We start from the raw sequence: 13,363 nt of genomic DNA, 5'->3' as shown, positions 1-13,363 counted from the left end.
ACCGTGATCGGAGCTTTCCACGAGCCCCCGACAGTAGAACTTCTTTGGAATTTTGGCGATCACGCTACCGGAAGATTGTCATTTGTCGCCAAACCGATCCGGTATCAGAGGTTGTCGAATTCGATATGGTTTAACAAAATTCATAGTATCTAAAGTATATTTTGTAATTATACAATGTAATCATTATTTATGATAACATTGTAGTATTTTTAGTCCATATTTTCGCCTTAGAATATTGCAAAATATAAGAGGCACTATCATAGAATTATTCTGTTTCATATACAAAATAATTACGGTTATAATACGGTTTATATCCCAACCACTTAGTTGATTATTTTTAAATAAAATTCGTATTTAAAAACGTCGTGTTCAATGCGGTATAATCCTGTAGAAGCATTGATTATTACATCTTATTTTTGTACACATCTAGAGATAAATGTCAAAAATTCTAATTTACCATGCCAGGCATGATGTGTGTAATGTGTGTGATAAACAAAACAAAAAATCACCTCCCTTTCAATCCACTTAAAACAGCACTATTGTTTGTAAAATTATTTAATAATACAATATGTTTGCAGTGTATTTTATGCAATAATTGAAGTAGGTACTGTAATAAGTACCTATAGATACACATGAACAAATATTAAAAAAAAAAATAATAAATCTGTACATGTAGTATAATTAAGTACAACGATATCCTTGTAAATTGTAATCCTGGATGCAAGACGTGTTTTATGTGTTGGGTAAGCATTATATACGATGTGACGTATAGTAACCCTAGTTAAAGCAATGAGATTAAATCTATTTTTATAATGAGAAATACTAAGTGGTATATCGTAACCCGGTAACCGTATATACAATGTGTGGTTTTTAAAAATAGTCAAACATAATATTTAAAATAAAATATTTACAGATAATCATAAACCAAAATAGTTCAGTTAGCTACAATGAAATATACATTTTTTACTATTATTGACATAATATTATGTCAATAATAGTAATTCAAAATAGAAGATAAGTTCTGTATTCTGAGCTCCAGGTAAAGTTCTGAATTGGAAATGTTAAACATTTCACCACCTCGTTAATAATACGTATTATACATAATAATATAATGGTTAAAGTTTGACCAATAATTTAAAATAATAATTTATTAATACAATTATTTTTATTTTAATGCATTTTAATATAATATTTATATCTGTTTACTATGCAATAACATTGATGTATTTTCCAATGTGAATTTGATAATATTATTTAATATTATCAATGTCTTATGTAGAGTTTTGTGCATTAATTGTTTGCACCTACATAATTAAAGCTTTATATACTACCCAATCATTTATATACAAATTAAATATTTAAAAAGATAATATATAATATTCATACATATTTCAAAATAAATTGTATATAAATGGAAAAACTTAGGTAAAATCCTTGAAATTTCAATTCAATTTTATGGTAAATTCTGTATTTAGAAGATATAAATACCTCCTACAATAACAACGAAACTATTCAATGTTATCATATACGCACAATTCAATCTTAAATTTAATCTATTCTGTGATGTAAGTATCATGATAATGTATAAAACGGCATACAAGACGTGTACTCATACTATGATAACTCTTATAGATAATACGGTTTCGGATTGCGGTTTAAAACGAGCGTATTTTTAGAACCTGCGAAATGCGGGAAATTATTTTAGATTTGGAAATATCAGAACATTCAATTTGTCTATAATATTATTAAAAGTGTTACCATAATATAATATACCTAATAATATGAAAACGTGAAACTTTTAGCGCAGTCCATTGTTGGGATCTTGTGTTTTTACACGTGCATACTCATTACACATCTAAACGTGGTCGGGTACCTACATGTGACAATGCTACACTATGTACATATCGTATAGTTTTGGCAACCATAGAATAAAATATGACCTTGACGAAATATATTATAGACGCATAATATTATGTCACGCAATGGACGGACGGACGAAAAGCCCACCGAAGGGACAAACACGTGATTTCTACGGAAACGCGAATCACATGTTTGGTGCCTACCGACTATAATGCGCACACCGAATGTTAACACGATTCAGGAGAATATTATCGAATGCATAGCTCCACTCTATGCGAGCATAGGTCCAGGTCGTTCGACGGAAAGTTGGGCGGGCGGATACGGTGAGTGGGTTTCAAAGCCCACGGGACTGTACATTTTTAAATTTTTTCGCACGTATAACATTTTAACGCGCAATAAAATTGCTATCGTGAAAAAAAAACGAAGGTTATTGTGAATGTTATGTATACATGTATGAACACTATTTTAATTATTTTTAGAGATAATAATAATTTCTAATCGAAGCAAGTACCTACTACATAATATTAACGCAAATACGCGCCAAGGCCCAAGGTACGTATAGGCTGTTTCCTATAATATACCCAAGTACATTATTAGACAATAATATTTATTATTAATCATCGAGTGGATCTATAAGTACGTACACATTTCGCCGGTTCAGTCGTATAGATCATAGTATAATATCGTTGTGATCAAGTCACGCATCATAACGCCACCAATGGGCTTCAACGGATTTGCAAATAGGCTTTAGGACAATTTTTTATTGCGTACTCATCATAGTGAAATAATTATTAACACTCAACATCATAATATTATACTTATATAAATATCCATAGAAGTTTTTGTATTGACTATGTGCTAAAGAATTAATAAAAAAATAATACAAACACAACCGTAATAAAACTATGTCTTGTTGCAGTAAAAATATCAACAAGTATACGACGTTCATTATAAATGGCTCGTTAATCAAACTCGTTTAATGATTACTACCTATGTAGCTATAGAAAACTTAAAAAAAACAGCTGTGAAATAATAATAGTTATATAAATAACAAACATGGAAGTATTGTGTCCAGACAATATTTTAAATAATGTAAATATTCGATAAAATTTAATTTCTATTAGCAATTTTTCGTTATTCTGTTGAATAAAAAATATGTTTTTCTTTTTTATTCATTATTATTTATAGACAGTGCTTAAAAAAGTACATTATTTTTTTCAATTTTAATCAAAGTTTTAGTCGTTAACGGAATTTTTAGAGAGCCTTCGTATACCTAAATGTTACCCTAAATAACTTAACTACCTATAATATTATGTTAACAATTTTATATGTAGGTAACATAATTATTATTATTGTACGAAAATAAATAACTAAAAGTGAAAAACACTACGGAAATTATTGTAAATAAAGAAAAGACAGACATAATATTACACATATGTATAATAACACATATAGCTTATTGTTTTCTCTTAAAAGAATGTTTTATTTTATCCCTCTAAAGCTACGCCGTCATATAAGTGCAAGTAATATCGTAAATTATTACAATACAATACGCATTTTAATTTAAAGAAACTTTTCCGTGTTCAATGTTCACTTTATTATATAGTTATAATTTTTCAATGTTACAGTAATAGTACTTAGTAGTAATCACATGCATTGGTTTTAAAAAGTATGAAATATAATTTTTATAGATAATGAAACTATATTAAAATATAATATGTTAGCTATATGAATAGTTACTATTATTTTTTTACGTGCTTATACTACCTTACTGTATCATACATGATGTGTTTAACATAATTTTTAATGTTCAAAATAATTATTGCTGACCATAGTTATCTACATTTTTTGAATTAAAACGTAGGTAATGAATACCAACTGTGTAGTGTGCACATGTAAAATGAAAACGTTTTGTTTTTATTAAATTAACATTTAACAGTTATAAATTGTAATAGGTAAGCAACTGTTAAACTGTAAACGGTTAAAAATAAATAATTGGGATTTTTAATATGTACAGTAATGTTTGGGTGTCAGTCATCGCCTTTTTGAAGAGTAAAAATATTTTCAATTTAGATGGAGGTTTCTGGTAGTTGAATTAGTTCATAGTTAAAAAAAAAGAACAGACATATTGAGGTAAAACTCGTTTTTGACAAAATCTCTTTTGTTTTTAGTATGGTAGTCACTCAAAAATGAATAACCATGTACTGAATTTTCAGAGTAAATATTTATTTTTGCATTTTAGAGACTCGATATAAAATTTTAAACATACAAATAGTCATTTTCAAAATATTTTGGATTTTTAGTGCAAATTGACGACAATTTAAATTTTAAAATTCTATACTAGATTTGTTTGATTTATAAATTATGATAACATTTTAGGTTTATAAGTCAAACAACTTTGGAATTTAATAGAACTCTGCTGATAACTTATGAGTTATTGTTGCAGAAATTAAAAACTATTAAAAATTCTGTTACAACTTTACTTGTAGGCGTTTGAATTTATAATTTTGACAAACTTGTATATCTAGACGAATAATAAGTAATAACGAATAACAATTGTAGTTCCTATTTACGCAGTACCTACTGACTTTCATTTGATTTATTTATTTTTTGTAATAAGTTAATGACAATAATATATACAATGTCACAATGAATATATGATATAATATTATTATGTGATGTATGAGATACAAAAATTAATTTAACATAACGTGTTACTAAAAATTAATAAATTGTTACGTAATAGAAATGTACAAAAAAATATAAAATATACTTAGAAATAGAAGCCGAAAAGCCGTCTCAAAATCGTTTTTTGTATATGCGATGATTTATCATTGAATTTAAATTTAACGCACCCAACCTACTCAATTACGAGGTACAAAGTACACTCAAAACAGACACTACACAACAGACCAACTTCCTCGGGTTTTTTTTTTGTAGTCGATCGATTATCGATATTTTCCGTAGCTTAACACATAATTTATGACCTAGTAAATCATTATTACATGTTGCAGGTGTAAGGTGTATCCATAACAAGTGTATTATTATTTTATTACACCAACACAATATGGCATATAATCAGGGCCTGATTATACAGTATAATATAATTTTTATATACAAATGATAACAGTATATTAATATACTTAGTGTATACATAATAATATGTAGTTCACTCCTGCTGTATAAACATTACGTACTAATTATATAAATATAATACTAATACATCATAGAAGTATATCATGGAAGTAATCGTTGTCTTGACTAGGTAATATACCTTGTATGGCTATAAACATACACTGTTATGATCTTAACTTTTCGATGAAGGTTTCTGGTAGGAAATTGCAAAATCTAGTTGGTTGGTACTTTGGGGGTTAAAAGTAGAAAATTCCCAATAACTATCCTTTTTTTTTTATTTCTATATTTTCGATATATATTTAATCAGTTTTAACAGTTATAACGTTTATATTCTTAAATACTAATTAATTGCCACATTAATATGTTTGTATTTACTTTTTAGCATTTCCAATTAAAAATACTTTAAGAGGACGCTACATTTGTTGTTTCCATCACGTAGTGAGTAACATAGGACATTTTTCTCTTATAGGCTTTTTATTATATTTAAATTTTTTAAGCGAATTATGAGAATTTTAAAATTGTTAATTGTTTGTACCTCTTACATTCTCATAACTCACTTTGAAATTAAAATATAATAAAAAGCCTATGATATGATCTAGATAATAATCTTACCTTTAAATTTTATTAGAGGTCAATTCACTCTAATTTATTGATTAACGGAGCTAAACGTGATCTGCTAAGCTTAAAATTTGGTGTGTTACACACTTGAGAGATGGAGACAGCAAATGTCCATATAGTTTCCTCTTAATAAATAATCATATTAGTTGACATTATTTTTTCAATAATAAAGTGTAAATATAATATTAACTATAATATATTAAACAATAGTATACAATAATTTATCTGATTTTGAGATGTACATTGTACATATAGAAAGATAAATCATCTGCTGTTGGGTGTTGTTAGGATCGAGTGCTTCTAACAAAATACTGGGCATTTCCGATTATTGTCACTTGTTATCATAATATGTACGATATTTTTAGTGTGTTTCACAGTAAGGGACAAACGAAACTGGATATTAGGAAGTTTTCCCTCATCATGCGGTGTATTTTTTAAATATTATTTTCATTTATTTCATACCAGCTATACCTGCACAGCGTTGCCCGTATAACAAATTAAATGCCCATGAATTTACCCAAGGCAGCTCGCTATGTATAGACAAATATGTTTTAGAGTTGAGAATGAAAAAAAAATGAATAACCTAACCTAACCTGGAACTCAATAATTTACCTAGATATTTTTTTAATTACATTATATTTTATTATTATAGGTATTCTGTTTAAATTTGAAATATGAAATACGTGTAGAAGTTGTTGATAAAGTTCAAAGTTGTCTATAATAGACAGGTCACTGGCAGTAGAGGATCCAACGATTGGCAAATGCTGACGCCCCCACGCTTATATTTTGTTCTGATGGTGGGGGGGGGACCTAAATTTGAGCTAAAAGGTTTTGTAAAATATATTTATGTTATAATTTTACGACTAGCCGATAAGTTTTGAGACCTCTTATGTTTTGCCAACCATCATTTCAATAGCCACTGGTGTGTGAAATAATTGTACATTTAATACCTGCTAAGGTATTTGATATTTACATATTATTAATTACGATTTATTACCTGGTGGTCAGTCGTCGATGTCGGATTATTTCTAACGATATTTCAACTAACCTCTAATATATGGTTTTATCCTCGACCTGCGACTACTTATCATACTATTATAAATTTAGATTTTAGATTGTATTCAGAGTTTTTACCGTACGACTTTTTTCGTTTCGGGCCACAAAGAATAACCTAATGACGAGATTTCGCTATATTTTTCCCTACCACATTATATTTTTGTGTATTATACTAGTTCCTTGCTCAATAATATATTATACTCGTTCTCGATGCCGTTCTAGACTTAAACGAAAACCCGAGGATGAAAGTAAAATTAAATTTCGATGAAAGCGTACAGTTTTGTAGCAGTCATGTACGTGAAGCATATATCTCACTACATAATATAGCGTAGTATAGCTACGTAAGTATAATAATACTTTTGATTTTGACCCTGTTCGTCATCTCGTGTAAGGTGTAGCTCTTTTCTTCGAAATATATTTAACATTTAATAGTTTTGATAAAACTCGCTAACGAAAAAATAAAGTATTTATTACTAACGGTTATAATAATATATTATACCTAACTATAGCAACTACTGTGCAGTTTTCGTACCGATTTGAAGCGATCTAAAGCGATGTGTCTGGCTTCAATTATAGGCTTCCCAACAACAATAACGTCTTCGTCACCGAAAGTTGTTTCTGTGATAGTTTTAATATTTGGCCGAAAACCGGTTTGGTTTTTAGGAATAACTCAGGAGCTCGTTAGATATTCTAATTTTCGCACTTATGAGGAAGTATAATTTCTTTGTACGAGCAAATCTGGCGGTCTGTATTACATAACGTTATAATATTGTGATGATTGAGTGTGATAACTGATCAGACCGCAAAAGTAACGATTTTTAAGCAAACCTATTTGACTAAATTTTGTTAAGAAACTAAAAACAAAAAAAATCGCAGTAAAATGATACGAAAAAAGTTTAAAAAAATTATCACAACTTACAAGCATAGGTATACTAACGACTTTCGATTACGAAATGTCTATTCAAAACACGTTTTCGTATTTCAGCGGCAGTATGATTTTTCAAATGGTCGTTGATCAATAATTATTTGTGTTGTGTTTGAGTTAATACTGAATACCTAGACCTGGTTTTTTTTTTTTGTTAACATCCCGTATGACCATAAATATATTTTATGTTTAAAAAAAAACTAAAGTTATTACATTTTTTTTTTTTTTTGTCAATATTATTACAAACAACAACAGAATACTCCCCCGGGGCCTCATCGATTCTTCCTGTATATCAACTTCGATCACCTCGTCGAAGGTTTATATATTATATTAAAGGTATACGTAATTAGTACGTGACTGTTACCGCTTTTGAAAAATAACGCACCGAGCAGTGAAGTTATATACTCATCGGTTCACCAACAAAATGTCGGTGTAATGCTAGTCTGCTAATATTATTAGAAACGCGATAAAAATAACCTATTATTATGATTAGAAAAACATTTATTGACATTATTGTAGTATTCCACTAGATACTGTGCATAATATCCAATATTGCAGACGACCGACAGCTGGGCGATTAAACAGAGGCCAATCATATTTTATGCTCACGAATAAACCTAAACAATCGGGGTTGCTCGACTTGTTGACGTAATCGCATAATTAATAGGCATTCGATAATTTAAGCCGTACAGAGGAAATCTAACAATTGTATTATTATAATGATAATTTAATATGTAGGTACACCGGATACTCGTATTCCTGAATTTTATGATTAAAACAGTCATGTACGACCATAATGTGAGTGGACGATTTGGTGAGCACTTATGCTTATATCACTTTTCTTTTGGAATAGCTGATAACTGTTATGTATTTGGCGCATAACTACGGTATTTCATTATAACTATCGAAATCTTCTACTATATTGTATGTCGGTCATGATAAGCTGTGTATGGTAAGCAAAATAACGAAAACACTATATTGTAAGAGAATGTCAGCGCAACATATTTGTTTTCTCTCTCAGACCCACGCTCAACATATCAAATGTATATGCAGCAGAACCAACCATCAGTTGTTACTTTTAATACTACTAATATTAGTGTTAATTCACTTATTATCAAACTTTGAGCTAAGAACATCACTTGTGCCCCTGCGTAGGTTTTTTTAAAGATATTTTAATTTTTATACAATTTGTAAGGATTTTTAAATTGTAATAATTTACATGCCTATAACTTAAATACATAAAAATTAAAAAAATATAAGTCAGCCAACATAAAGACACTGGTAACGTATTTAACATAAAGTTTGATAATAGGTGAATAATCACTCAAATGTTAAAATTATTGACACAGGGTTGGTTCTGCTAAACGTAAATTTGTTATGCTGCGCGTGGGTCAGAGAGAGTGGAAACAAATAATATGCTGACATCTTCTTAATTGATAACTACCTTCGTATAAGTAATTTTACAAAAATTTTAAATTTCTCAGATAACGAAACAATAATAATTACAACGCCATGACGAATATACTGATGTGGCAAACTGCAATTTATTTTAATGATATTATACGCTTATAATTAAATAATATTTAAACATTGTAGTAATACACAGTGTGTTAAGTTAGCACTGATCATTGTATTGAGGATATAATATGAATAAAACGAATATATTATGCTTGTTTCGAAAAAGAAAAGTAAAAAGGTCATCGCTGCGACTACCTATATTATGGTCTAGAAGTATTTTTTTGATTTTACAAGTTCACACGAGACTTAATCTCGCGACCACATGCCGACGGATGTGCCGAAATCCAAAATATTATTAATAATCTCTAATCAGTAATTACTAATTTGTATAATCCGCGGGTAATAGCTACTTTCGAATTTTGTGACACGCATAACGTATTATTTATGAAAGAAAATATCAAATATTGTTATTTTTGTCTTAAGTCGCATTAATATATTATATCCATAACTTAAGTATAGGATTGTTGGAACATATATAATGTGTCTAGTATAAATTACAAACTAAAACGAATGAAAACATGTTAATGATACGTTAATATGTGTACAATTACAATGTATCTAGGCTACTGAATGGCAGGTGGAGATTACAGGAGATGGGAAACAAAATTCGGAATAACCGATGAATTTCCCTGCCACGATCGACATATCTTGACGGTGGCGTCCCTGACGATGTCAGCGAACTGATATACAATTGTAAAGACATATTATCAAACTAAATGGAAAAATAGTCCATTCACAAAACTTAGAAAAAGTACACTCACAAAACTGAACTAAGCTTTTGAGCAATAAATACACAATTTAATTATTTTTATAACCATTAAACTTATACCTGGGAATATTTTAAAAATTGAGTGTTCTTGGAATTAATGTGACAAAGAGATATTAGAGTAACAAGTATTCCTTCTCAGCGTTCAAGGACGTTTTAAATAACCATCGAATGTTATGATTCCTAATGAATTATAGAAAAAAATGAGTTGTAACTAATATTGACAATTAATGATAAGTCAAACGACATTTGACTCATCACAATATTATACGAATTAATAGAGTGTAATAAATAAACACAATACAGCATTATATAATAGATATAACCTGCAGCAATTATACTTTGAAATATTGGAAATCAATATATCATATTACAATTTATAAGTAAGTAATCGCATTCCTTATAAGTAAATGGAATAGATCTTTATATTCTTGGACCACAAAAGCTTAATTTTGACGTTTATAAGGAACGAAATATTTAACCTAAACTTATATAATTGATCAAATTAGTCAAACTCACATACAATCGCGTTTATTTAATTCAATAACTAGAGTAAACACGACAATTATAATGAATTATGATTGATGGGGTAGCTGCACGTCCGTAGTGAAAAAAAAAAAAAAATAAAACCTACCGCAGGAGTTGACGCAAATTACAAGGGTGCATAGGGTGCTTAGCCCTTATCCCGACTCTTTATTATCTTAAATAATAACTAAGAATGTTGGATGAGTAACACTAAGGGTCAAGACAGACTATCGGCCTTATCGATTATTCTCTCATCGAAAGACACACGGTTCACAATAATGACACTATATTAAGTCAAATGTATGCTGAAAACAAGAGTACATTGTAATTACATTTCTATAACAATAATTATTACTTAGGTGTTAATAAATACAAATAAATAAACTTTACACAACGTGTTATGATGTATCGATTTCAATATATAGTTAGTTTTATTTTATTAATAAAGAGATATCAAATTTAAATTGCGAAGGAAACGGTAAGGTAAATGATGAGTGTGAGGGGCAAAGCCCTTTATAACTTGATATTGAAGCTTGCTACTATTTATATTTCGATTGAAGCACTATAATTACTGTTCGTAACATATTTTGGTCCGTACCCGCGTATTAGGGGGGGGGGGATTTTTATTTATTATCAATAGATGAACTTCTATCGATAATATTAATAATAATAATAATAATAATAATAATAATAATAATATATTATTATAATTTATAGTTTTTGTTTTCGAGTATTATTAGTTATTACTTATGGGCACACCGCACACGGTTGTCGGTTGAAATTGTACACTATAATCTCGTGTACTTATATATCTACAAACCGTACGCCAATTACTCATCATTCATCACTAATCGCCCAGCAGAGGCGTGCAGTGGGTATGCGGTTGTATACATAATATGCACAACTGACTGAATGTTGGAATATTTTTGGTTAGGTACGTCAGTCGTCATGTCATTAGTGGCGGATCTAGGATTTGGGGACAATATTTTTTTACAAAAAACAATATTTAATACACTGGTATTTATAAAAAAAAAAACACTATTATTAGTGATATGTATAAACTAATTTTATATTATTAATGATGTCATGACATATTGATCTAATTGGCTACATGGTATATAAGATGTTACACGCTTTCGGTTGACTTATAAATAAGTACGATTGTACAAAGTATGAAGTAATATTATTTATTAAACGTATATCAAAACGAATTATATTATTCTGAAACCTAAATCATAAACGTACAAATGCGTTGGTGAAATACATATTTTTTTAAAATGTTGTCACTCAAAAGTCATACGCTTCAATTATGAATTATGCTAACACAGTAAAATGGACCATGTTGAGGTCTCTCTAGCCATCCCCCTACATTCGTCACAAAAAGAGTTATCCCAAAAAAAACGAAATACACAGCGAACCGTTTCAACCTACTAGTCCAAAACTAAAATGTCAAACTACTAATTTCGGGTTGTGCTCGCACAGTAGGTATATCAGTATATGACTTAGGCTAATAACAGTGCCTAAATCTGTATTCATGTCGAGATCACATCGTGCTATAATAAATAAATAATATTCTAAATAGGTTAAATACGTTACTGTAATCGACCGTATTCGCTCTGAACAATGTTATCACTGTTGTAGGTACCTACCTTACGTAATATTTTATGCAATTATGCGCCATTTCTCGATGGTTTTGAAAATAAAGAATGATACAGGAATGGTTACTATTTTTTTTTATCGCCACGACATTGTGTCGGATGTCGTATTGGAGTATTAATCGTTATTGGAAAACAAGGATTCCACGTATTATATAATGTACTCATTATTATTATATTTATTTTTAGTAGTTGGTATAAGTACGTGGTAAACAATACAACCCATAGCTGACGGTTCAAATCGTTCAAATTCGCTTGAGTGTATGTAAAACAGTTTTCCGAGATAGTATATGTATAATATACTTAAACATTTATACGGTAGTAACAATTATTGTAATAATAATAATATAAACACGAACCAAATACGCCGAAGAGCGATGATATCATTTCTTGAAATATATTGTAATCATCTATTTTCTAATACTTACCAATACGAATGCTGATCCACAAGTCAATACGTATTTTAGATAATGCGCTTTATTTGAGACGTTTGTCGTTGGCTTGAGTTTTCGTTAATTTCTCGTTGACTTAGAACGTCGGATTGGAATTTATTTCGAAAAATCCAGCTACGAAAAAGCCACTCGGTTATTATCAATAAGGCCGAGAGGAACATAATCACCAGCAAAACATATTTTATTAAATCACCGACGATTTACCAAATTATTTAAGGATCAAGACGTATGTCAAGTGAATAAAATATCTGTCAATATTCGTAGTACCTATTGCTATAGTCATCACGATTTGATTTTCAATTATTAGGTAGGTACCTAATACCTATTTGAAATTCCGTTAATTACATATTATTGTATTGTACATTTGTAGTATTTTTGTACTGATGGTATGTTTATACCTTTCGAATACTTTTTTCAGTATTTTTTAGATTTAAGTATGATAAAATGTTTGTTTTTGAGAGAAGAAAATTTGACAAAAATACGAGGTTATTATTTGTGGGATTTGAAACTTTTACATATTACCTATATAATTTAATTATATTTTATGTGCACATAATAACATTTTCAAAATTGTTGGATATATTTTAATCTATTATTGCCTATTTACATACCTACCCTAATTAGTAATTACTATGATGGTAATAAAAATAAATTATACGATAAAATAAAACTAGTACAATATTTAGGCCAACAGGCCCGTCTCCACTCAGAATCATAATGATTTATTTATTGATCTTAAGCTTCGGCAACTGAGGCCATTAGCTGTAGTAGGATTTGTATTGTAGGTTTGTATTGTATATTTTGGGACGGTAGGGGGGAACACGTGTGTGTTTGTTTTTGGCAGAATTTCGAA

This window comes from Myzus persicae, unplaced genomic scaffold, assembly GCF_001856785.1.
Source record: "Myzus persicae strain clone G006 unplaced genomic scaffold, MPER_G0061.0, whole genome shotgun sequence".
In the NCBI taxonomy this organism is placed as follows: Eukaryota; Metazoa; Arthropoda; class Insecta; order Hemiptera; family Aphididae; genus Myzus; species Myzus persicae.
This window is presented reverse-complemented; position numbering follows the sequence as displayed.